This window comes from Tamandua tetradactyla, chromosome 7, assembly GCF_023851605.1.
Source record: "Tamandua tetradactyla isolate mTamTet1 chromosome 7, mTamTet1.pri, whole genome shotgun sequence".
Classification (NCBI taxonomy): Eukaryota; Metazoa; Chordata; class Mammalia; order Pilosa; family Myrmecophagidae; genus Tamandua; species Tamandua tetradactyla.
The window spans coordinates 145321036-145348314 of NC_135333.1; the positions used below are offsets into that span (position 1 = coordinate 145321036).

General features: G+C 36.6%; 1 protein-coding gene and 1 pseudogene across 11 annotated transcripts in view; one reads left to right on the forward strand and one right to left on the reverse strand.

The window, feature by feature from the left end:
• The window catches only part of OSBPL8 (oxysterol binding protein like 8), a 271517-nt gene that overhangs the window by 98103 nt on the left and 146135 nt on the right, over positions 1–27279 (reverse strand). The gene's annotated exons all lie outside the window — the stretch shown is intronic.
• On the forward strand, positions 12600–16138 carry LOC143690336 (serine/threonine/tyrosine-interacting protein pseudogene; annotated as a pseudogene).

The following is a 27279-nucleotide window of genomic DNA, read 5'->3' on the forward strand; positions in this document are numbered from 1 at the left end:
TAAAGGCTTTGATTGGAAAAGAATGGGATCCTGAAATGTGGGATGGTGATACAGGGCTTTATAATGATGGCAATGGGAAGACAGAATCCTTGGAATCTGCTGAGCCTCTACTAGACAGACTTGTAATGGACAACTCTGATTTCCCGACCTCCACCCTACCTTGAGGGAACAGCTTCCCGGAATCCAGTATGCCCAGAGGAATGTGCTCTTCAAACACTGCTTAATGAGAGTAACCTTTTAGTGCCTGCTAACCATATAACAACATCCCCTGGGGAAACAGCCCTAACTCCTCTGTCTGGAGCAACTAATCCTGTTTCACCAGATGAATCTGAAATGGAATGCCCTGAGGTAACTGGCTTCAAAGATACTTCTATTTGTTTCATGACCCACCTCCACCAGCCCTCTTTTCTTCAAGACCTGTAAGTTCACTAAAGTTCCAACAGACCCAGAAAGGTGAGGTACAAAGTATGACCTATGAGGAGGTACACTATACTCCAAAAGAACTGCATGAGTTTTCCAATCTAGGTAGACAGCTGAATTTATTGATATGGGCCCACTAAGCAGATATTCTGCATTCAATGTTATAGCTCAAGGAGTTAAAAAGGGCATTAATTGTTTGGATGGCTGGCTGAAACACGGATCAAAAGGTGGCTGACATTACCTGAGGTCAAAATGCCAGAACTGCCCTGGTATAATGTAGATGAGGGGATCTACAGGCTTAAAGAGATTGAACTATTAGAGTGGATTTATCATGGAAGACCTGTTCACACACCTGAGGAATGTCCAGAAGACACATCTTTCACCAGAACCTTGAGAAATAAATTTAAAGACTAGTTCCATCATCCCTGAAGAGCTCTGTAGTTCTCCTTCTCTGTAGGTTAGACATGACTGTGGGAACTGCTGTTACTGAGCCAGAATCCTTAAACACAATGGGGATGATTGGATCCCGAGTTGGCAGAAGCCATGTGGCCACAATTACTCAGCAAACACAAGGTGGGCGTAGCCACCATAATCAACAGCTGACTCAAAGCAGCAGACAAAATAATTTAACTTACAGACACTTGTGGCATTGGCTAGTAGCTCATGGGATACCTAGAAGTAAAACACATGGGCAGTCTACTAAATTCTTGTTTGACCTTTATAAGCAGAAGAATTCTAGGTCAAGTGAACAGAAGCCTAACTTGAATTATAAGAAAGTAATAGCACCTTAATCAGTTCCCAGACTTGAGACAGTTCACAGGCCTAGAGCCCCTTGAATGAGGGAATGCCAGGTACACTTGGGGAAGGATCCTTTTACACTGCCCCAAATTTACCCTGTTAACCTTCCTCCAAGCCTTTCCCAAGGAGACCTACAGCCTTTCACCAGAGTGACTGTGCACTGGGGAAAGGAAATGATAAAATATTTTAGGAATTATTAGACACTGGCTCAGAAGTAACACTAATTCAAGGAGACCCAAAACATCACTCTGGTCCACTAGAGTAGGGGCTTATGGAGGTCAGGTGATCAATAGTTTTAGCTGAGGTCCATCTCACAGTGTGATCCAGTGGGTCCCTGGACCCATTCTGTGGTCATTTTCCTAGCTCCAGAATGCATAATGGTAATTGCCATACTGAGCAACTGCCCATATTAATTCTCTAACTTATGGAGTGAGGGCTATTTTGGTAGGAAAGGCCAAGTGGAAGCCACTAGAACTGCTCCTACCAAGCAAAATAGTGACTCAGAAATAATGTATTCCTGGAGGGATTGCAGAGATTAGTGCCCCTCTCAATGACTTGAATAATGCAGAGGTGGTGATTCCCACCACATTCCCATTCAACTCTATTTGGCCTGTGCAGAAAACAGATGGGTCTTAGAGTATGACAGTAGATTATCAGAAACTCGACCAGGTGGTGACTCCAATTGCAGGTGTTGTTTCAGATGTGGTATCATTGCTTGAACAAAGCAACACATCACCTGGTACCTGATATGCAACAACTGAGTTAGCATATGCTCTTTTCTTTTTCTTAATAGCTGTCAGTAAGGAACACCAGAAACACTTTGTCAACAGTACACCTTCACTATTCTGCCTCAGGGGTATATCAACTCTCCAGCCCTATTTCACATCTTGTCCACCAGGACCTTGATCATTTCTCCCTGCCACAAGATGCACACTGGTCCATTATACTGATGGTATCATGCTGATTGGACCTAGTGAGCAAGAAGTAGCAACTATGCTAGACTTACTGGAAAGGCATTTGTGTGTCACAGAATAGGAGATAAATCCAACAAAAATACAGGGGCCTTCCACCTCAGTGAAATTTCTGAGTATCCAATGGTATGAGGCATGTTAAGATATCCCTTCTAAGGTGAAGGATAAGCTGTTACATCTGGCCTCTCCTATGACCAAAAAAGAGGACAATACCTTGTTGGCCTCTTTGGATTTTAGAGATAACGTGTTCCTCATTTGGGTGTGCTACTCTGGCCCATTTACTGAGTGACCAGAAAAGTTGCTAGTTTTGAGTGGGGAGCAGAACAAGAGGAGGATCTGCAACATGTCCAGAGCAGTGCAAGCTGCTCTGCTACTTGGGCCATATGATCCAGCAGATCCAATGGTGCTGGAAGTATCAATGAGAAATAAGGATGTTGTTTGGAGACCACAGAAGGCCCCTATAGAAAAATTACAACACACACCCTTAGGATTTTAGAGTAAAGCTTTACCATCCTCTGCAGATAACTACTCTCATTCTAATGAACAGCTTTTAGCCTGCTACTGGGTCTTAGGAGAGACTGAATACTAAAACACGGGGTACCAAATTACCATTAGACCTGAGTTACCTATCATGAGCTGGGTGTTGTCTGACTCAACAAGCCGTAAAGTTGGGTGTACACAACAGCACTTTATCATAAAATGGAAATGGTATATTAGAGACAGGGCTTGAGCAGGTCCTGAAGGCACAGTTATGTTACATGAGGAAGCGGCTCAAATGCCCATGGCTCCCACTCCTGCCACACTTCCCTCTCTTTCTCAGACCACAGCTATGGCCTCTTGGGGAGATTCCTTGACCAGACAGTCAGATGGAAGACGAAGAGGAAACTTGGGCCTGGTTTATAGATAGTTCTGCACGTTATGCAAGGACCACCCGGAAGTGTACAGCTGAAGCACAACCCCATTCTGGGATGTCGTTAAAGGAGAGTGGTGAGGGGAAATCCTCTCAGCGGGCAAAAGTTTGAGCAGTGTACCTAGCGGTTCATTTTGCTTAGAAGGAGAACTGGTCAGAAGTATGTTTGTATACTGACTCATGAGTTCTTGCTAATGGTTTGGCTGGATGGTCAGATACTTGTAAGGAGCATGAATGGAAAATTGATGCCAAAGAGGTCTGGCGAAGAGGTGTATAGATAGACTTTTAAGAATGGGCAAAGAATATGAAGACATTTGTGTTCCATGTGAATGCTCAACAGAAGATGACTTCAGCAGAGGAAATTTTAAATAATCAAGTGGATAAGTTGACAGATCCTGTGGTTACAAGTCATCTTCTTTCCTAAGCCACCCTGGATTGCCCAATGGGCTCATGAACAAAGTGGGCATAGTGGTAGGGATGGAGGACATGTATGGGCTCAGCAACATGGACTTCCACTCACCAAGGCCAACCTGGCTACAGCCACTGCTGGCTGCCAAATATGCCAGCAGCAGAGACCTACAATCAGTCCCTGACATGGCACCATTCCCCAAAATGATCAGACTGTGACCTGGTAGCAGGTTGATTACATTGGACCACTTCCATCATGGAAGGGGCAGCAATTTGTTCTAACTATAATAGACACATACTCAGCATATGGGTTTGCATTCTCTGCATGCAATGCTCCCACAAAAACTACCATCTGTGGACTTAAGGAATGCCTTATTTGCCATCATGGTATTCCACACAGCATTGCTTCTGGTCAAGGAATCCACTTCACAGCAAATGAAGTGTGGGAATGGGCACATGCTCATTGAATTCTATGGTCTTACCATGTTCCCCATCATCCAGAGGCAGCTGGGTTGATAGAACGGTGGTATGACCTTTTGAAGACCCAATTACAGTGCCAACTATGTGGCAATACCTTTGCAGGGCTGAGGCAATGCTCTTCAGGAGGCCTGTGTATGCTCTGAATCAGTGTCCACTCTATGGTGCTGTCTCTCTCCCATAGCCAGGTTTCATGGGTTAGGAATCAAGGTGTGGAAATGTAAGTGCCAACACTCACTATCACTCCTAGTGACTGACTAGGAAAATTTTGCTTCCTATCCCTGAAACCTTAAGCTCTGCTGGTCAACAGGTCTTCGTTCCAAAAGAAGGAGTGCTCCACCACTTTGGGATTCTCATGCCACTGACTAAACAGACACAAAAAGGAATTATTGTTCTGTATGGGTGATTAATCCTGACTATTAAGGGGAAATAGAATGGCAACTACACAGTGGAGGTAAAGAAGAGTTTTCCTGGAAACCAGGTAACCCCCTAGGGTGTCTTAATACCACCATGCCCTGTCATTAAGGCCAATGGAAAATTGCAACAACCCAATCCTGGCAGGACTATGAATGGCCCAGAAACTTCAGGAATAAATGTTGGGCTCACTCCACTTGGCAAAGAACCACAGCAAGCTGAAGTGCTTGCTCAGGGTAAAGTAAACATGGAATGAGTAGTAGAAGAAGGTAGTTATAAATATGAACTATGACCACGTGACCAGTTACAGAAATGAAGACTGTTGATTATACAAATATTTTCTCCCTGTTATGTTATGAGTATGCTTGTATTTCTACATAAGCAAATACCTTGTTTACCTCTTATCATGTGACAAAAGTTTTACTATTCATGTTATAGCATTTAAGTCATAGGATATGAAGTTTAAGAGTGAATTCTACCTAAGGACTTGCACCCTATTCTGGAGAGACATAGCATGTTTCCAGTTATACGCAGTCAGTTAAGTATTGTTAGGTGAAACATAGGTCTATTATTGTGTTCTATTTGGAAATTGTGTGTTTCAAGGTGATATGTTTAGCTGACAAGTTGACAAAGGGTGGAATATGATGTTTAGGTTTTGGTGTCAACTTGGTCAAATGATTAGGCCCATGTGTCTGGTTAGGCAAGCACTGGACTGACCACTGTCACAAGGATATTTTGTAGCTGGTGGATAAACCAGAAGGCAGGTATATTAAATCATTAGTCAGTTAATTGCAATAGGGCTGATTACATCTATGATCAACTAAGCTGCAACTCCCACCAATAAGATAATCCAATCAGCTGGAGACTGAGCCTCTCCTGTGGTACTCATTCAGACCCTTCACTGGAGCTGCCAACTTTACAGACTTCCCTATGGATTTTTTTTCTTTTGCATGGGCAGGCACTAGGAATCGAACCCAGGTCTCCAGCATGGCAGGCGAGAATTCTGCCTGCTAAGCCACCATGGCCCACCCCTCCCTATGGATTTTGAAGTCTTCCATTCCGATGCTTGTGTTTTTATAAATCTATTTACAGATATCTCCTGTTCGTTCTGTTTCCCTGGAGAACCCTGACTAATACAATATGTACACATGTATGTTATGTATACACATGTATGTATGTATGTATGTATGTATGTATGTATTTCATGGGTTCACTTGCTAAAAGATATGTCCTAACACCCAGTTCCTCAAAATGTGCCTTTATTTGGAAATACGGTCATTGCAAATGGAATTAATTAAGAGAAAAACATACTGGAGTAGAAAAGACCCTTAATCTAATATGAGTGGTGTCATCTTTAAAAAGAGAGACACAGAGATAAACACAGTGGAAATGGCCATGTGAAGATTGGAATGATGCATCTATAATGCAAAGGATTGCCAGCAAACACCAAGAGCTAGAAGAGGTAAGAAGGATTCTCCCCTATAAGTTTTAGATGGCCTTGCTGACACCTTGATTTCAATTCTAGTCTCCCAAACTATAAGTGAATAAATTTCCATAGACAACCCAGGTTATGTGTTATGAAGCTGTAGAAAATAAATAAAGACTTTGGTACTGGAAAGTGGGGTGCTGCTGTAACAAATATCTAAAAATGCAGATGTGGCTTTGGAACTGGGTAGTGAGCAGAGGCTGGAAGAATTTTATTACTACTTTGTCAATGAAGAGACTCAATCACAAGGCTATTTCCATAAGAAAAGGGTAGACATTCAGAGTGAAGACAAAACCCACAAAAGGGCACTAATAAAAAATTCTCTAGATGAGAAAATGCCCAACCTTAACTTCATTTCTACAGAACCAAAAGGTCAGGACTGGAGAAGGCACAGATCAGTAATATTAGAACTTCAATGAGTTCTCTGGGGAAAATCCAAAGAACTCTATTTAAAAAAAAAAATGGACCAACTGAAGCATAAACATCTGACATAGTTGATTTAAAAAAAAAATTCATTTGAATTTGGTAGCTGGAAAACCCACTTAAATTCTATAAAGTTCCATATGGACACTTATGATAAAATATATTGGTTTAAATTAGAATGAAAGCATTAAAAGAGCTATATACTTTATCTTGAATCCCAACAATAAACATAGGCTTAAAAAGAATTTTAAAAACCTTTTAAGTAGCAAGTAGAGTTGCAAAAAGATCAAAAAGTGAAAACAAAAATCAACAAACAAGAATTTAAGAATGTACTAAGGGAGGCAGGGCAAGATGGCAGCTTAGTGAGGTATGGAATTTAGTTTGTCCTCCAGAGCAGCTAGTGAATAGCTAGGAACAGTACAGAACAACTGCTGAGGCTACATCAGTGACTGGACACACAGCATACACCAGTCTGGACAAGGTGGACTGGATGAGACATCACAAAGTGCTTTAAGTGCCCCAGACTGTGAACATTGGCACCCCTCCCCCACAAGCACAACAGTCTGTTCCCCAAGAGGAAAGGAAACAGACTTTACTAGCAGCAAGGGGTTAGCTCAACCAAGCTCCAACTGTGGAATTAATTAACAAGTTCTAACTACTGAAAATAAACCAGAATAAGTATTAAAGGTACAAGAAGTTTTGCCTTAGCAGAGAGGAGGCACTGCTGATGGGAAAGAAAGAAAACAAAACAAAACAAAACAAAAACAACAACAGAGGCTTTTTTAATCAGACAGTACAAAATACTGGAAAAGGGCTGGACCCCAAGAAAAGGGGGCACATAGAGACTGGAAATACATAGAACCATGTGCCAACTTAAGCTTTTGATTGACAAATCTGAGGGGGTGGGTTCCCACTCTGAAAAGACTTTTTCCTACTCCTTAACAGCTCATTAGATAGAACTGGAAGCTTTCTCAGGCTCCAGCACTGCTCCAGGCAAGGGCAGAATTAAGCTTGTGTCAGAGACAAAGTAACTAGTCAGGTGAAAGGACTTAATTCCCTACAGCTTGTACATTCCCCAAGAGAAAGGTGCGGACCACCTCATGGAATCCCTCCTTCAAGAAATTCAGGCACCAGGGACTAGAAACCTGAAGCAATTAATGCCAACCTACAACTTCACATCTGTCTCAACCATGGCCCCAGCAGGCAGAGTCTGCTGCAATTAAAGGCACCGCATCACTTTAGGTTGGTGGGAAGCCATCGGCAGACAAGCACCACGTGTTAGGCAGGAAAGGAAAAGCACAGATTCTAAAGGCTTCATAGGAAAGTCTGACAACCTGCTGGGTCTCACCCTCAGGGAAAACTGATGCTGGTGACTCTTTCTCCTGAGAAGAGGTCAGTCTGGTCTGGGAAAATGTGACTGGGGTCTATAATATCTGATGTGCCCCGCCCCCCCAAAAAAAATGCTCCATATAGGCAGGGCAAGAAATAGAAAAACAACTGAAAAATTTTGAACAGTTAAACAGAACCTATGCTAGAGGTCTAGAATAAGTTGAACTGAATGACAAAGGACAGATAGAGAGCAAACCCACCCAGCAAGAAAATCCTAGATAAGAGAGTGAAAACAACCTCCAGAATAAACTAATTAAGGAAATCAAATGCCTAGACACCACCACAAAATAATGAGTCATAGGAGGAAAATAGAAGATATAGCAGAGAACAAACCAAAAATTCAAATAAGATATAGGAGTTGAAACAACTAATTCAGAATGTTTGAACAGACATGGAAAACCTCATCAAAAATCAAATCAACAAGCTGAGAGAGGATAGGAAGAAGACAGTGGGTGAACAAAAAGAAGAAAACAAAAGTTCAAAAAAGCAAATCACAGAACTATGGGAATGAAAGACACAATAGGAGAGATGAAAAAAACAATGGAAAGCTACAATAGATCTGAAGAGGCAGAAGAAAGGATTAGTGAACTAGAAGACTGGGCATCTGAAATTCAAAGCTCAAGAGAAAATATAGGGAAAAGAATGGAGAAACATGAGCAGGGTCTCAGAGAACAGAATGCAACATGAAGCACACAAATATATGTATTATGGGTGTCCCAGAAAGAGAAGAGAAAGAAAAAAGAGGAGAAAGACTAATGGAGGAAATAATCAGTAAAAATTTCCCATCTCTTATGAAAGATAGAAAATTACAGATCCATGAAGTGCAGCATACTCCAAAAAGAAGAGATCCAAATAGACATACTCCAAGACACTTACTAATCAGATTGTTAGATGTCAAAGAGAAAGAGAAAATTTTGAATGCAGCAAGAGAAAAGCAATTCATCACATACCAGAGAAGCTGAATAAGATGACGTATGGATTTCTAAGCAGAAAACATGTAGGTGAGAAGGCAGTGGTATGATATATTTAAGACTCTAAAAGAGAAAAACTGCCAACCAAGAACTCTACATCCAGCAAAATTATCCTTCAAAAATGAGGGGGAAATAGGGTGGGCCACAGTGGCTCAGCAGGTAGAGTTCTCTCCTGCCATGCTGGAGACTTAGGTTCAATTCCCGGTGCCTGCCCACACACAAAAAATAAAAGAAAAAATAAAAGAAAATACTATCTTATACTTCTTCTTGAAAAGAATGTTATCTGAAGTTATTTTAAGCCATCCTTTTAATTTTCTATGTGATTTTGTTGAGAACATTTTTAATGCTGAAAATGGAGAATCTATAGAATTACTTTCTAGGAAATGTAGGATAGCAAGATTGCTTTGTACAATTTCCAAGCCATATAATCTTCAGTGAGATTTCACTAACTACACCCAAGAAATAATTTGCCCTATTGGAGGATGGAAATTGATAGAGGGTCTTATTTAAGGCAAACGCCATTATTAACCATTTCGATTTGTATGTCTTTTGAAAAGTTATTAACAGACTGCACGAACTATAATTTGTTTTGTATAATCCTCAATGTTGATACCTGTAGTTTTAGGTCATTCACTTGATTGCTGAGTGGTATACTATTGTGTGAATATATAGTAATATTTATTCATTCCATGGATAATGGACATTTGGCTTCTTCCCATTTTCTTTCTTTCTTTTACAAGCAATTCTGTTGGAACAGGTGTGAGAGTTTGTTTAGGTATAAAATATATACCAAGGAGTATAAAAGATATGGATTAGAATGTATATGTCTTCAATTTTACTATGTAATCCCATACTGTTTTCCAAAATCGTTCTACCAATCCATACTTCCAACAGTGGTAAATGAGAATTTCTATTGTTTCACCTCTTTCACTGACTCTTGTAATTGTTAGACTTTTAAATTTTCATCATTCTGGTAGATGTGAAATGGCATGTCATTATATAATCTACTTTTGATATATTCCTAATGATGTTGACCATCCTTTTACATTTATTGGCAATTCATGTTCTTTCTTCTGTGAAATGGCTTCTCAGGTCTTTTGATCATCTTTCTAGTCAGTTTTATTCTTTATCATTGTTGATACACAGGAGTACTTTTCTTTTTCTGGATATCAATCTTTTTACAGTATGTTTGGATGAACTGATGTTCTTAATTTCAATAAGGTAGAATTTGTCAGACTTCTTTTCAGTTAAGCTTTTTGGGTGTGCCTTATTAAAGAAATCCTTCCTTATGTCAAGGTTATTTTACAATTTTTACATTTTCTGAGGTTTTATCTTTTAAACTTAAGCCAACTTGAATAGATTTTTGTTTATGTGGGGAGGTAGGGACCTATTTTCATTTTTTTTCTTGAATGTATAACTGATTTTTCCAGGATATTTATTTATTTTTTGCATGGGCAACAAACCCGGGTCTCTGGCACAGCAGGCGAGAACTCGGCCTGTTGAACCATCATGACCCGCCCTACAGGCTATTTATTAAGTACTCTGTCATGTATTGAATTTCTATATGTGCTGGTTTTAAAGGATTTATGTACCCTAGAAAGCCATGTTTTAATACTAATCCCGTTTTGTAAGGATAGTCGTTTCTTCTAATCCCTAATTCAGTACCGTATGTTGGAAACTTTAATTAGATTATCTCCATGGAGATATGACTCAATCAAGTGGGAGTATTAAACTTGATTAGGTGGAGATGTGTCTCCATTCATTCCAGGTGGGTCTTGAATAGTTTACTGGGATCCTATAAAACAGGAGACATTTTTTGAGAGAAGGCCTTTTGAGAATGACAAGAGAGCAACAGAACAGTGTCACGAGAATGACAAGGGCAGGTGAGACATGAGAACTACAGAGTCAACCAGCCAGCGACTTTTGGAAATTGAAGAAGGAAAACGCCTCCCAGGGGAGCTTCATGAAACCAGAAGCCAGAAGAGAAAGTTAGCAGACTTTGTTATGTGCCCTTCCAGCCAAGAGAGAAACCCTGAACGTCATCAGTCTTCTTGGTCCTAGGTATCTTTCCCTGGATGCCTTGGATTGGACGTTTCTATAGACTTGTTTCAATTGGGACATTTTCTAAGCCTTAGAACTGTAAACTAGCAGCTTATTAAATTTCCCTTCTTAAAAGCCATTCTGTTTCTGGTATATCACATTTCAGCAGCTAGCAAACTAGAACACCATATATGCTTGGGTCTGTTTCTGAGTCACTGTTATGTTTCATTGCTCACTTTTTCAGCACCTGGGTCTACTTCAGCACCAATACTTACCTGACTTATTTGTTATAGCAAATTATTTGTTATACTAAGTACTTGATAACTAGGAAGGTAAATTTTCACCCCACACTTGCCTGATTGCTTTTTTCAGGAGTGTCTTAACTCTTCTTTGCCCTTTCTTCTTCCCTAGGGAGTTTACCATGACCTTATCAAGTACATGAAAGAGCCCTACAAATATATGGTCTGGAAATGTCCTGAACCTGTAAAGTCAATTTGAGAAAAGTGACACCCTAATAATATTGAGTTTTTCTATCATAAACATGACATCTCTCTATTTATTTAGAATACAAAATCTTAGTGTTAATACTCTTCTATGTAAAGATATTTCACATCTCCTGGTACATTTTTTGTTAAATGTGCTGGTTTGATTCTGTTATGTATCCCAGAAAAGCCAAGCTCTTTTAATCCAATCTTATGGGGGCAGACCTATTATTGGGTGGGACCTTTTGTTTAGGTTGTTTCCTGGAGATATGAACCCAGCCATTCAAGATCAGTCTTAATTTGCTAACTAGAGTCCTTTAAGAGGGAGACATTTTGGAGAAAGCATAGATGCTGGGAGACAGAAAATGCCCTGGAAGATGCTAAACTAGGGGTTGAAATCCAGAGTTTGCCATAGAGAAGAGAGGACCCACAGATGCTTACAGAGATATTTAAGGGAAGACCCACAGGACACAGAGAGAAAGCCATTGGAATCAGAAGCCAAAAACAATATGAACCAAGAAGGACCAGCAGACGCCAGCCACATGCCTTCTCAGATGACACAGGTGTACCAGATGCCAGTGACCTTTCTTCAGAGTCCAGATATCATCTTGCTGATGCCTTAATTTGGACATTTTCATGGTTTCAGAACTGTAAACTTATAACCTAATAAATCCCCTTTGTAAATGCCAATCCATTTCTGGTATATTGCATTCCAGCAGCTTCAGCAAACTAAAACATTATATATCTTATATTATGTTGTGATATTTTTTGAATTGCATTTTTAACCCTTTGTTACCAGTGCACACAACTGCAGTTAACAGACATCCAGTAACTTCTTAATAATTTCAATAATTTATTTATGGATCTTGAGGAGATTTCTGTATGAACAATTATATTAGCTAGAGATAAAGACAACTTTGTTTCTTTCCTTGCTTTTATTTACTTTTACCTTATTCACTGGTCAAATTTCAAGTACAATGTTGAAATGAACTATAGATAATTCAGACCTTTTCCTGTTCCTAATTCTAAGTTTACAAGGTTAAGAAAGTTCCTTTCTATGTCTAATTTGCTAAGAGTTTTTATCATGAATGAACATTAAAATTTTCAAATGCCTTTTCATTATTAGAAGGGTGATGGCAATTTTTCTTCATCAATCCACTAATGTGTTAAATAGCATTCATAGATTTTCCAATATCAAACTCATCCTTGCATTTCTAGAATAACTGTAATGTGGCTATAATATTTGGTTTCTTTTTTCATCTTGCTGGTTTGGGTTTGCTAACATCGTGTTTAGAATTTCTGCATCTGTATTCACAAGCAAGAATGTCTTCTAATTTTTCTTTCTTGTAATGCTCTTGTCTGCTACTCATATCAAAAAGCATACCAGCTGATTTTCATTTCTGTCCTGACATGCAAAGGGATTTCAAGTTGTCACTTCAGCCTTTGCAACAAGAAAAAATTGAATGCATTGGAAATCAACAACTTTCCTTGAGAACTGAAGTCACAGGGCAAATTGTCACTCTCAAAACTGAAAAAAGGTGAATACAGAGAATACAAATTAGATTAACTGAAGCAGAAGCTTATAGAGCCAGTAACTAGTAGAAACACTTATGGTAACTTCAACAAATTACTGTGGCTTAAGTGTGGTCTATTTTGAGAGTTAAAAATTTCAGGAGACCCTGTCTGAAGGGGGCACCTACACTTTCCTGGATTTTACCTCTACAAGTCCCAAAAGGTACTTACAGTGAAGATCAGAGAGCTATTCCCATTTGTTTGACCAGAGGGAGGGGGGAAGTAACCATTTTTACATACAACCAGAGGAAAAGTAAACATTTTAGAATAAGCCCTAATATTTTCCAAAAGAAGGACCTACTCAGCAAGGAAAGATTCCACTGGAGTCTTATCCAACTTTGGGCATGGAAATTGTCCCCTCTATCCTTCCTTTCTCACTGAAGGGAGGAAAAGCTGAGAAGCACTGTATCACAATTCAGGGGGGATACAGGCCAACTAAAGACTAAGATCTAATCATGGGGCTATAGAACCCTTCCACTCTCTCCACACCTTACCATATTAGAGTTCCTGAATAATACCAGTGGATTATAGATGAAAGAAAAGAGAAGACTCAAACTCTATTTAAAAAGGAGTTTCTAGGGAACAACAGAGATAACAGGGGAGACAAAAACAAGATACTAGAAGAAACTGAAGCCTCTGACACCTACAGCTAGAACAAACAGTAAACACAGCCTAACTCCTAATTAGATAAATATAAAACTTTATACAGAAAGCCTATCTACCTCACTTCCTATTATTCAAAACGTATTTGGTTTTCAATGAAAAATTACAAGGCATGATAAAAGGCAAGAAAAAACACAATCTGAAGAGACAAAAACAAAGCTTCACAACCAGACTCAGAGATGGCAGATATTTTGGAATTATCAGACTTGACATTTAAATAAAATTATTAATATGCTAAGGGCTCTAATTGAAAAAGTGGACAAAATACAAGAAGAAATAGATAATGAAAGCTGAGAGATTGAACCTTGAAAGAGAATCAAAAAGAAATGCTGGTAATACAAAACACTAACAGAAATGAAGAAGAGCATTAATTGGGACAAGACCTAGGAAAGAATCAGTTTCTTAGAAGATATGTCAATAAAAACTTCCCAAACCAAAATGTACAAAGGAAAGAATGGGGAAAAAAGGGACAGACTATCCAAAAACTGTGGGGCAATTACAAAAGTATTACATAGATTTAATGGGAATACTAAAAGAAGAAGAAAATAAGAAAGGATCAGAACAAATATTTGAAGTGATAATGGCAGAGAACTTTCTAAAATTATCGACAGAAACCAAACTACAAATCCATGAAGCTCAGAGAACACTGAGCAAGATAAATACCAAAAATCTATGTCTATGTCATATTCAAACTGCAAGAAATCAAAGACTAAGAGAAAATCTCAAAGAATCCAGAGGAAAAAGTACCTTCCCTATAGAGGAACATAAGAATTACAGAGGACTTCTTGTAAGAAACCATACAAATAAGAAAAGAGTGTAAAATATTTAAAGTATTGAAAGAAAAAAAATCAACCTAGAATTCTGTATTCAGCAAAATTATCCTTCCAAAATGAAGAAGAAATAAAAAGACGTTCTCAATGAAAATTGTGGGGATTTGTTGCCAATAGATCCATCTTAAAAGAAATGTTAGAAATAGTTCTTCAGAGAGAAGAAAAATATGTCAAAAACTTGGATCTATGCAATGAGAGGCAGGCATAAAAGAAGGAATAAATGAAGTTAAAATATTTTTTTAATCCTATTTGATCTAATAGCTAACTGTTTGTTCAAACAGCAACAATGTATTGGATGATTATAGCATATGGATAAGTGAAATGAAAAGTAGCAATGACAAAGGAGTTGAGAAGGGGTAACTGTAAGTTCCAATAGCATTGTTAATCCACTGGACCTAACATTAATAGAATTTTTCATCCAACAACAGCAGAATACACATTTTCCTCAAGCTCACATGGAACATGCAATAAGACAGACCACATTTCGGGCCATAAAACACACCTTAACAAATTTAAAAGAATAGAAACCAAACCAAGTATATGCTCAGACTACAATGAAATTAACCTAGAAATTGGTAATAGGAGGACAGATGGAAAACCCCATAATATCTGGAGATTAAATAATGCAGTTCTAAATAACACACAGATCAAAGAAAAAATCCCAAGAAAAATTAAAAATCTTTGAATTATCTGAAAATGAAAATGTATCAAAATTTGTGGGATGCAGCAAAACCAGTGTGTAGAGGGAAATTTACAGAATTGAATGCATATATTAGAAAAGAAGATTTAAAATCAATCATCTAAATTTCCACCTTAGAAATTTAGAGAAAGAAAAATAATAAAAATGTAAAGCAAGCAGAAGAAATGAAATAATAAAACTGAGAGCAAAAAATCAGTGAAACTGGAGGTGTGGAGACCCTGGGGGTGGGAGGTGGTGGCAGCATGGTGGCTACATTCAAGCAGTACAACCCTTCTCTTCCTCGCTGTGACTGTCACTGGGATACTTTAGATTGTATGTCTTAGTTGTAAGCCCGCCGCTGGCCCACCAGTCCTCCAGTCCACCAGTTCTTCCTTGCGCCATCACTAGACTCTGAGGGTCAGCCAGCCAGATAACTTGTCCTCCCATCCCACCCACTGGCCCGCAGCCCAGAACCTTGATAAACGCAAAGCTGGAGTTCTTCCACCCTCCCAAGGTGCAAAGAAGATGCTGAGGAATGGACCTATCCTATGAGACAAATAATGGAGGAAACTTTACCTGGATTGCTTTTAGGTCCATAATCTTTTATGAAAAGCAAGTTATGTATATACTACAGGAACACGGAATAACCCATATAATATGCATAATACAAAATATTAAAGCAAACTTTGTTAAACCAAAATTTCAGCAATTATTTAGATATTTAGTCTTGGATATTACAGACAACCTAGTTGAAAGTATAATACTTTTTTTTTTTTTCCATGACTGAAGAATTAATTGATGGCAGCTTACAAACTAGAGGAAAAGTTTTTGTCCTTGGAAATGCACGGATCCCCAGGAACGCTGCCCTTTTTAATGCATACATTATGGAAACATCTGAAATAAAATACAGCAATGCATCTGCTTATGTTCAAGGAAGAATATTTTTATTTAATCCTAATGCTGGATTTGTCCATTAATTTCAGGAATTGGAAACCATCCACCTAGCAAAATTAACAATACAGATGATGTCACCACTACAGAGAGAAAGATCGTTATCTGTCCATTCTGGTACCTTAGGAAGTTTGAAGAGAACATATGATGATGATTTTGGAAACGTTCAAATGGCCACTGCACACAATGCACAGAATGGCTGACTCAAGGGCAACATTATAGAAGATGTGAATTTCTATTTGGGAAGAAGAAAACACTAGAGACAATAATAATATAAAATGGTAAAAAAAATAAGTCCTTTCTTTTCAGTTATATGGTTGCTTTCTGACATGTTTCTCTGTAACTTTTTGAGCAACATTTTAAGATGTTGGACTTCTGCAATAATTGGCACCAATGGTTTTACTCCTTTTTGGTTTATAAATTTTTCACTTCACATCTTTATTGCAAACCAAGAATTCTGGACTTGCAAAGAGGTATTACTGCAATAATACATTTTTCATGCTTGAAATTTATTTATATGATATAAAGTTATTACTTTAAATAAAATGTAAGTTAGGGGAGTTTTATTTATTTGTCATAATTTATGACAAAATAATTTACTAAAGTTTGTTGAAAAATTCATTTTGTGTTATATTACTTTTTTCTTTATTTAATTTTTTTTTACATTGGCAGGCACCAGGAAATGAACCCAGGTCTCTGGCATGGCAGGCGAGAACTCTGTCACTGAGCCCACTGTTGCCCACCCATTTTGTGTTACGTTACATTTTTGTGTGTGTGTGTGTTTTATTACATTTTAAAAATAATTTTACAGTTCAGTTTTATGATGGATCTCCTTACAGAAACATTTAAAAAATGCAGGAATCTGCCACATTTCTCTTTTTTAATATAACTCAATATATTAATTATCCTTTTATTTTTCTAAGTTCTTTTTAATCCTTCATCAATAGTCTTTAAATCATGTAATTAGCCAATTCTTTTCTTTAACATGATCCAGTTATTGCTTCCTCTCCTGCTATCTTCCTAATTTTACTACACTAAAGAAAATGTTTAATAAAAGAAGGATGATGCTGTACTTTATAGTATCAGATTTTCCTTTTTTTTTTGCATGGGCAGGCACAGGAATCAAAGCCGGCATGGCAGGAGAGAACTCTGCCACTGAGCCACCGTGGCCCGCCCTGACTTGCTTTTCTGTTGTACTTTTTATCTTTTATTTTGAGGACCTGTTTTATTGTTTTTGTTTTTTTCTGAAATGGTCTAAATAGAATGTAATATGACAATACAGCACTATTTCCCCCCCACCAGATGAAACCCAAAAAAGGAAAAGTATCTTGTATGATTTAAAAAATAAAAAGATAAATCCTCATGACCTCTAAAATTAGTATATGGAACAGTGAAAAGTAAGATTAATGTTTTCCTGTAATCTTTTCATTTTAAACCATAAATTAGTTTAAATAAAAAATATTAAGGTTTGAAGAGACCTTAGTAAATTTTCTAGCACATGTTCATTCTATGTTGTCTTAATGATTCTGTGAGATTTTTCCAACCCTGGTAGAAGCTCTTCTCTGAAAATGCATTTAATCTCTAATGCATTAGAGAAAAAGATTTGTGGGAGGACTTACTGTTTTAAATTACCTTTTTAATAAGTTCCTTAAATTGAGTTAATCCAAATTTCCCCCATAATTTGCATTAGCAAGGTAACTTTATGAATCCTTGGTTCTTTGTGTTTGTATTTATATGTATAAAAATTGTTTTAAAAACACATCTGCTATTTTAAGTATGTGATGGCAAAGAAGAGAGGAACGTTTTTAACTTTTTATAGTTGTTGACTTTAGGGTAGCACACACTAAACTTCTTTGTATTTCACTTTTCTCTGTTCTCTCTTGAGGTCTTTTACTTTGGGGAATGATTTCTACACATCCCCTTGGTACCAAGACGTACTATGCAAGGTAACATATTACACCAAGTTACTTCTTTTGCTTTCCTATGATGTAATAACACAACAAAAGTTATTTTATCCAGCATAGTAAGAGAGTGGGAATGAATTAAAATGCTTTGTTAATTGACAGGTAATTCTTGTTAATCCAGATGATACCTTCTTCCGATTTCCCTTCTCTTTCCTCATTTCACCATTCTGAAAAAATCATGGTGTTAATCTCATTTTGGTCAAAGCAATTATGTTCTGTGATTGGGTCATTTGGTGTGGTGGTCTAGTGAGGTCAAGACTTGCACTGGGTGTTCAGATATTCCAGTTGGCCAGATAAGTGCCAGATAATACACTACAAGTCTATAGATCACTTATTAGACAGGTCAGTAAAGATCTCTATTGCAATTTACTACTTTCTGATGCCTCATTCTGCAAAGAATCTTCATAACTGTAAATTTAGGCTTTAAAACTTGAGGCAGTAAGATTTTTTTTATTAGCTTCTTAAATACATATATCTTCTCCAGTAATCTGGCCAAAAATACAAGTTTAGTTATTGATATTAATTTATAACTGGTCATTTTCTACTTATTCTAACCACTATAATTTTTATGCTGCCACTAAAGTGCCTGCCCAGCACTGTATATTAAAGACAGTCTCTCACAAACACTAGAAAAAGAACTGCCATCATCTTGGGTACAATATTAATGTGAACAAAACACAGAGTTCATTCTTTCTTCCATAGGAACATTGCAAGTTTGTTTTTTCTTATAGATCTACTTTCAGCTAATATTCAACTAGTTCTTCTCGTAGTTCATCCTATTTTTCTTCTCTTTGGTTTCATTTCTGTAATTCCTTTATTTCCACTGATGTTTTGTGATAAGTAACAAAGAAAATTAAACCAATTATGATTTATTTCCTAGAGCATTTGAATAATGTATGTACGCTACTTCACCTAATCATAAAATTAAATATGTAATCAGGGCACAGAACTTAAAAAAAAAAAAAACACAATGAAATTGAAACCAGGAAAACAAAAAAGAAAATCAACCAAACCAACAGCTGGTTCTTCGAAAAGATCAATAAAATTAATAAAACTCTAACCAGGCTAACCAAGGAAAAAAGAGAGAAAATACAAATTATTGATATCAGAAACAAAGCTAGGTCAAGAGGGGTTATCACTATTGATTTCATGGACATTTTTTTTTACAAGGGGACAGAACCAGGTCTCGCATGGCAAGTAAGAACTCTGCCACTGAGCCACTGTTGCCCGCCCTGATTTCCTGGACATTAAAAGAATAAAAGGATATTATGAACAATTCTATCCCATTTGATACCTTAGATGAAATACACATTTGCATTTGATAACTTAGATGAAATGGACCAATTTGAGAAAAACACAAACTATCAAAACTTTATACCAGGAGAAATAGATAATATGAAAAAGCCTGTATCTATTAAGGAAACTGAATCAATAATTAATAACCTTCCAAAAAAGAAAATATCAAGCCCAGCTGGTAACTCTGATGATTCTACCAAACACTTAAGAAGAAATTATACCAAGTCTCTAAAAATCTATTCCAGAAAACAGAAGCAAAGGGAATATTCTAACCCATTCTACGAGGTCAGTTTACCCTAATAGCAAAATCAGATAAAGACATTGCAATAAAGAAAAATAAAAACCAATTATTTCTCATGAACACAGATGCAAAAATCCTCAATAAAAATGTTCACAAATTGAACCTAACTTTGTATAAAAAGAATCATATACCACAACAAAGGGAGACTTATTCAGGTATGCTAGGCAGATTCATATTCAAAAAACAATTAATATAATCTATTACATCAATAGGCTAAAGAAGAAAAATCATACGAGCACATCAACAGATACTGAAACAGCATTTGATAAAATCCAACACGTATTTATGATAAAAATTCTCAGCAAACTGGGAATAGAGGAGAACTTTCTCAACTTGATACTGAACATCTACAAAAAACCTAAAATTAACATAATGCTGGGAAAGTCACAGACTCACTCAGTGGCCGTCACTTAGTCCTCGCCTACACCCTTTCTCTTCTCCTTTTGCTTGTTTGCAAACCTGTGGGGGGGGGAGGCACCAAGTCTAATGGAACAAGCAGCCCCAGCATCTGCCAAGGCAGGAAATTGCACAAAGATTGCTTGATACATGCTTTGTGCTCAGTGGCAGAAATCCCCACCCTAGAGTATATAAATACCCATCCCTCTGGCAGCATAGAGTCTCTCATTTCCAATGCAAAGTGGGGCATGCAGAGCTGCCATATACCTGAGCAGTTGGCCTATGCAGAAAACTGGCCACAATGTGATCTCTTTCTCTGCTTTTTTAGACCTATTGTGCTGTGTAAGTAATAAAATGATCATCTGTTGAGAATGTCTATTGTGCCTAAGCCTGTATTTCCACAACCATACAGCAACTTGTTTCGCAATACTTAATGGTGAGAAACTGGACGCTTTCCCTCTAAGGTTAGGAATAAAACAATGATGTCCCCTGTAATTATTCTTATTCAATATTGTACTAGAAGTCTTGGCTAATGCAATAAAACAAGAAAAGGAAATAAAAGGCATACATATTGGGAAGGAAGAAATAAACTGGTTTGCAGATAACATTATTATCCATGTAGAAAATACAAATACTCAATAAAGAAAAACTCCTGGAACTAATAAGTGATTACAGCAAAGTTGCTAGATACAAGGTTAATATAGAAAAGTCAATTGCTTTCCTATATATCAGAAATGAACAACTGGAATTTGCAATTAAAAATACAATACTAGGGTGCATGGGTAGTTCAGTGGTTAGAATGCCCGCCTTTCATGTGGGAGATCTGGGTTCAATTCCTGGACCATGCACCCCCCCCCCAAAATACAATACCACTTATATTAGCAATAACAACAAAAAAGCAACAACCATAAATACTCAAGTATAAATTTAACAAAATGTGTATACCATCTACACGAGCAAACTTCAGAATTCTGATGAAAAAAATCAAGGACGATCTAAATAAATGAAGAGATAATTCAGGTTCACGAATTAGAAGACTCAATATTGTTACGATGTCAATTCTCACAAACTTGACTATCTGACTTACTATAAAGCCACAGTAATCAAGACAGTGTGGTATTGGTAAAAGGTAAACACACTGATCAATGGAGCAGAATAGAAATCACAGGAATTGACACACATGAATAGCTTACTGATAACTGACAAAGGAGTAAAGGAAATTAAATGGAGGGAGGATAATCTTTTCAATAAATGTTGCTGAAACAATTCCACATCCAAAGGTTAAAACAAAAAAAAAAGAAAAGAATCTAGACATAGTTCTTATATCTTTCACAAAAATTAACTCAAAATGGACTCTTAGTTGTGGAGGTTTTTATAGATGTGATTACAAAGTTAAACATAGTTACACCATATGATCCAACAACTGTGCTCCTAGGTACTTACCTTATGGAGTTGAAAACTCATGTTCCCACAAAAACCTGCACAAAAATTTTATAACAGCTTTATTCATAATTGTCAAAATTGGACACGATCAAGATATTCTTCAATAGGTGAATGGACAAGCTGTACATGTCTATACAATGGAATGTCATTCAACAATAAAAAGAAATAAGCTATCAAGCCATGAAAAGTCATGGAGGAATCTCATATGCATATTGCTTAAGTGAAAGAAGCCAGTTAGAAATACATACTATCTGATTCCAACTATATGACATTTTGGAAAAGGCAAAACTAGAGAGACAGAAAAGTGATCAGTGGTTGCTAAGGCTTTGAGGGAAAGGAGGGCGAGGATGAACAGGTAAAGTACAAGGGATTTTAGGGTGGAAAGCTATTCTGTATGAAACTATAATGGTAGACACATATCATTATGCATTTGTCAAAACTGAGAAATGTACAAGACAAAAAGTGAACTTTAATGTAAACTATGAAATATAATAAATAATAATGTATTGATATTGGTTCATTAATTGTGACAAATGTACCACACTGCTGCAAGATGTTAATCATAGCAGAAACTGTGTTGGAGGGTGGGTGTTGGGTGTTGAGGGTAGGATGGGTATATATGACTATTTGCCCAATTCCTCTATAAACGCAAAGCTTTAATAAAAAAAATAAAGTCTACCAATAGTTTTCAAAATTGTACCAGCTTCATTTAGGGAATGTTTCTTTTCTTTTATTATTTCATTGATTCTAAGATACCATCACCTATTAGCTGCACTGCTGACTTCAGAGACATCATAAAATATGGGGGGAGAGAGGGGAGAGAGGAGCTAATGGGAATTGTAAGATGCTATCAGTTGTACCACACATTCCAAATTCAGAGATGATATAAAGTGCATAAAAGTCATCAACAGAGATTGTAGAACACTAACAATTTAAAGACAACTTGATTTCAGAGATATTAAAAAGCAAGAGAAGAAAAGTACTCTAGAATTATAAAATAGAGTATTTATGTGAGATTGGAATAATTTGTTTCCTAAATGTTTGATCGAACTTGTTCATAAATCTATCTGGGTCTCATGTTTTCTTTGTAAAATGACTCATTACTGATTAGATTATAATATAAAAATCAGTATATTTTTCTATCGAGTCAATTTGGGGAAGTAATATCTTTCTAGAAACTTGTTCACTTCATGTAATTTTTTCAAATTCATTGGTTTAAAATTATTTATAAAATTCTCTTTAAAATATCTGCTCACATTTTTAGTTGTATCCCCTTCATATTCTTACTGGCTTTTCTTGGTTTTTTTTTTCTTTAATCTTGTCAAAGGCTTGGTGATTTCATTAGCTTTTACAAACAACAAATTTAATAATCTCAACTGTGTGTGATTTTTATTTAACTTATTCTCTTATCTTTATTATATTCTTCCTTCTATCTACTTTCAGTTTATTCTATTATTTTTCTGAATAACTTAAATGCTTAATCCATCACTTTCAGCCTTTATTCTTGTCAAATACTAACATTAACACTGTAATTTCTTTTTTTAGATTTCCTGCTTGAAGTTTATGGGATCTCCTTAATCAGAGGATTGTTGTCTTTCAACAATTCTTTAAAGTTCTCACCATTAACTCTTTTAATATTACCTCTCAGCCATTGAATTACTTTGTAACTGATAATTCTAATTGGTGCAGACTTTATATGTCTGGATGGTCCATTATGCTGATTCTCTCTGATGGTAGCGTGTTAACTCATGTGTTTACTGATTTTTACTTGAGAGCTCATACATAGGCCTCTGTTTAAAGTACTCTCTTCTAAAGAGGAGTTAGGTTGATTCTTTCAGGGACCTGAGTACATCAATAATCCAAGAAGATTTTAAACAAAATTGGATGTGCGTGTGTACTTTAAGGCTACAGAGATAGTATAAATTCTGGGCCCAAACCCACACATGTATGAGCATGTGCCTGTGCTTACGAATTGTCAAGGTAGATCCCCACCTCATTCCACCGAGAGTTAAGTCAAGACTGGGAAATATACCATTGTCTTACTCTGTAGGCATGTTTTCCAGTTTATTAGCTAAGAATGGTGCACCCTTCAGGACTCCTAATTTTATGTAGAGAGATCGCCAATTCCATCATGAATGGGCTTTTCCCCCTTTCTCTTATAAATAAAACTCAAGCTTTACACCACTAGAAATCTGTAGATGCTAGTTATGACAAATGCTGACTCCAGAGCTCATCACCTTTCTGGGTCCCCACGTTCTCAATAATTTTATCCCTCCTACTGATTTCCTTACTTTACTGACAGCTCAGTCAAACTTTAAAACTAAATTTTAAAAATATTGTACCCAGCATTTTGGTATTCTTACTAATAGTTTTCTCTGAACATTTAAGTTCATCATGACACTGGAATTACAAATATACTTCTGTTTTCATCTTTCTTCTAGTGTTTCCCTTTCTTCTAAACTTACCAGTTATAAGTTAAACTCATCAGGCAGGGGCTAATAATATCATCTTTGGTTTGCTTCTTGCTTTCCAGTACAGAAATTGTAACAAGCAGGCTAAATAAAGACCTGTTTGTTAAAAAAGACCCTGGGAAAATCCTGTACTCCCCAGGGGATATTTGGCCATCTATCATGGACAATCCTTCCTTCACCAGGAAAGAAATGAATTTGCTAAACTTCCACTGTTTCATCCTTACATGAAATTTACAAATGTGTTTCAAGTTAGAACAACCAAAGAAAATTGAAACAAAATGTTCTATGAATTACTATTTATCTTCTCTCAGAAATCATGCAAACATTACTTGGTAAACTATATTACTTTGATATAGTTATTAAAGCTACAAGAAGCCTACCTCTTCATGCTTCAAATAAAAAAAAATTATATTTTGATTTAAGTACTATTGAGCATTAAGTGATATTCAGCGTTGGCCATGACAGCAGAAACTCTTTTACCACTACTGCTAAGCAGATGATTTCAACCTCTCAGACTTTAAAAACAAAGGGACAAGGCCAGTCATGGTGGCTCAGCAGGCAGAATTCTTTCCTGCCATGCCGGAGACCTGGATTCGATTCCTGGTGTTTGCCCACGCAAAAAAAAAAAAAAAAGGCGGGGGGGGGGACAAAATCCCTACAGAAAAGAGCTAAGAAATTAGTACAGATAAGATGTGATTGCCCTTTAATGTTATTTTAAGTAAAACAAAAACATTAAAGGACTTTTCTGTGGGCTGGAGGGTATCCTTTAATTTTCTGAATGTTCATCTTACTGCTTTGTTAAAAAAACAATTAGTAGGGAAAGGAAAAGACATACTTCCCTTTTAAACTTTGTAAAGATACCTAAAAGAAAGCTGAATTATTAATTCATTCTTACTTTTCAATAAATGCTTTCAAAGTATTTCATTTTTTCACTGTAGAAGCTCAGCAACAGTTGAACACAGATTCCTCTATGTTTCACAAGAGAGAGTTAGAAAAATATTTTCATTTATTTTTTTTAACTTGCCAAATGTTATATATTCTTTTTCACTATTCAATAGGTACCTTCATAGCTCTACAAAGCAACTACCCAAACACCAGGTATTTCAAAACAGAAAACAAACATCCCTTAAGGAATAATTTCAGAAATCTAATGCATTAAGCAATCCAATACTAAGAAAATAAATTACCAATTTATACTATTTCTAAAGAAAAAAACCTATGACTGCAAACCCAAACTCACCACTTAGAAAAAAATAAAAAATTAAAGATGGTAAGGGAGGGGATAAATACAAGTTCTCTCAGGCAAGCATGGTCACATAGTGTTTATGACTTAGACTATTTTCATGAAGTATAACACATCTATCATAAACAAATTTGTTATATGTGTGTGGCCCCATATACATTCATTAATCCCAGAAAAGTCTTACCAAGGAAGGAAGAACTGCTTCGGTTCATGGAGAAAACTGACTTCTAGCTCTCCTTTTGCCTGTGAACCACTTTAATGAAGGGACGTCTCTGTTATTCACCTGAGGTTATACCAGCAATGTCTACCACTGTCACTCTGGGGAATCTGGCACATCTTCACACTAGTAAACTCTGTGCCAAAGAACATTTTCTTTCCCTTTGAAATTTTCTATTAAGCTGTCGATATAAACCTCATCAGGCCATTTTTAATGCTGTCAGAATATTCCAGATCAAGGGACTTTGTAGATTTGAGAAAATTTACAAAAGGATAGGAGAAATACGATGCTAAAAACAGACATTTATTCATGCCTATATAAACCAAGCATGTTCTAAATAATTTTGATAATTTATCAAAATTAAAATTAAAATGACAAACATTTTAATTTAAAGATTTTAAACATCTAAAAATTAGTTTGAAATATGCTCATTTAAGTTTTGACAAAAGCAACATTTCATATTCTCTCAAAAAGCACTAAAACTTAAAGATAATTTTTTAAACTTAATATAGCTTGGAAAATAACTTTTTACAACCAAAGAATGAAAATGTAGCTACAAGATAAATTACAGTATCTTGTGAAGCTTTGATAATCTCAAATATGGTCCAGAGGGAACAGAGTACCTATTCATGAGAACAGTTATAATTTAGTCTCTAGGCTCCTTTGGCATTATTCTTATTTAACAGTAAATGGGAAAGAGAGACAACAAGCTAATTAATCTACATATCTGTTTTGATAAACAATTAAATACACTAGGATCAAATAAGACAGCATGAAACAAAAACCATTAAGGGGTGGAAATCATAACTAAGTTAAAATTATTTTAAAGTAAACTTTGAATAAAATCTGAATTTATTTGAGCAAGAAAAAAATTGGCAAATACACAAATTTTTAATAAGCTCATTCATCATCATAATATAAGCATACAACAAATAAAAGATTATGCATTATCTTGATACATGTGGGCTTTACTGAGGGCAGTCAGTCTGCCCAGCTCCTCCAAAGGAAAAATAAAACCGACAAAAACAATCCTAAAATGATAGAAAAGAACCATCCTGCAGAAAACAAACAAGAATTGTTTTTACGGATGCAACCTACGTTAAGCTGTATGAATCAACATGCATGAAAGAGACTCAGCCAGAAAACAGAACAGTAATAATCCTTGCCATTCTAAAGCACTGGCAAAACATAACTTAAATTTTTAATACCAAATCATGTAGAACAATAAAGAGAAAATAAATGACACTATAATTCCTCCCGTATAGAGAAGGACTTCTAGACTTTGAATCAGAAGGTGTGAATCTGAAACCTGCCTCTGCCATTTAGAAGTTTGGTGAATTTGACCAAATTTCTTAATATCTCTAATCCTCAATTTTCTCACATGTAGAACAGATATTACTGTGCCATTATTTTCTGGGTCTTTTTAAGAGTGCAACATAATTTTGTACATATATTTTTCACAAATTATTGTTAAGTGCTCAATAAATACTAGCTATTTGTATGAGTCCAGAAAATGTAATCAAAACAAATATCCTCCTTTTCCTTGATGTGTGGTCACCTATTTTCTTTTTCTTATTTTTATTTTTATTTTTTATTTTTTTACATGGGCAGGCACTGGGAATCGAACCTGGGTCCTCTGGCATGGCAGGCAAGCATTCTTGCCTGGTGAGCCATCGTGGCCCACCCGTCACCTATTTTCTTACAGGACTCTCTTTAGAAAGCACAGGAACAATATGGGGTTCATAATAGAGAACAAGCTCCCAGGACGTTAAGGTCACCCTCACAGTTGCATTTATTCATTCAAAAATGAGAATGTGAGCTTCACAAGGGCAGAGACCATTACATAAAGCGCTCAATAAAGATGTTCACTCACTTATAAAACATGTAAGTACCCACTATATTCCAGGCACCATGCTAGGCATGGGGGCTACAGTTTTTAAAAGGAAGGGAAAAAAAAAGCCATAAACCCTGGCCCTGAGAAGCTTACCGGCAAAGATACTGTCTCTACAATTTTTAAACCCAGCAAGTCCTGGTCACTTCTTATTTCCTCTAAATTGTGCCTGC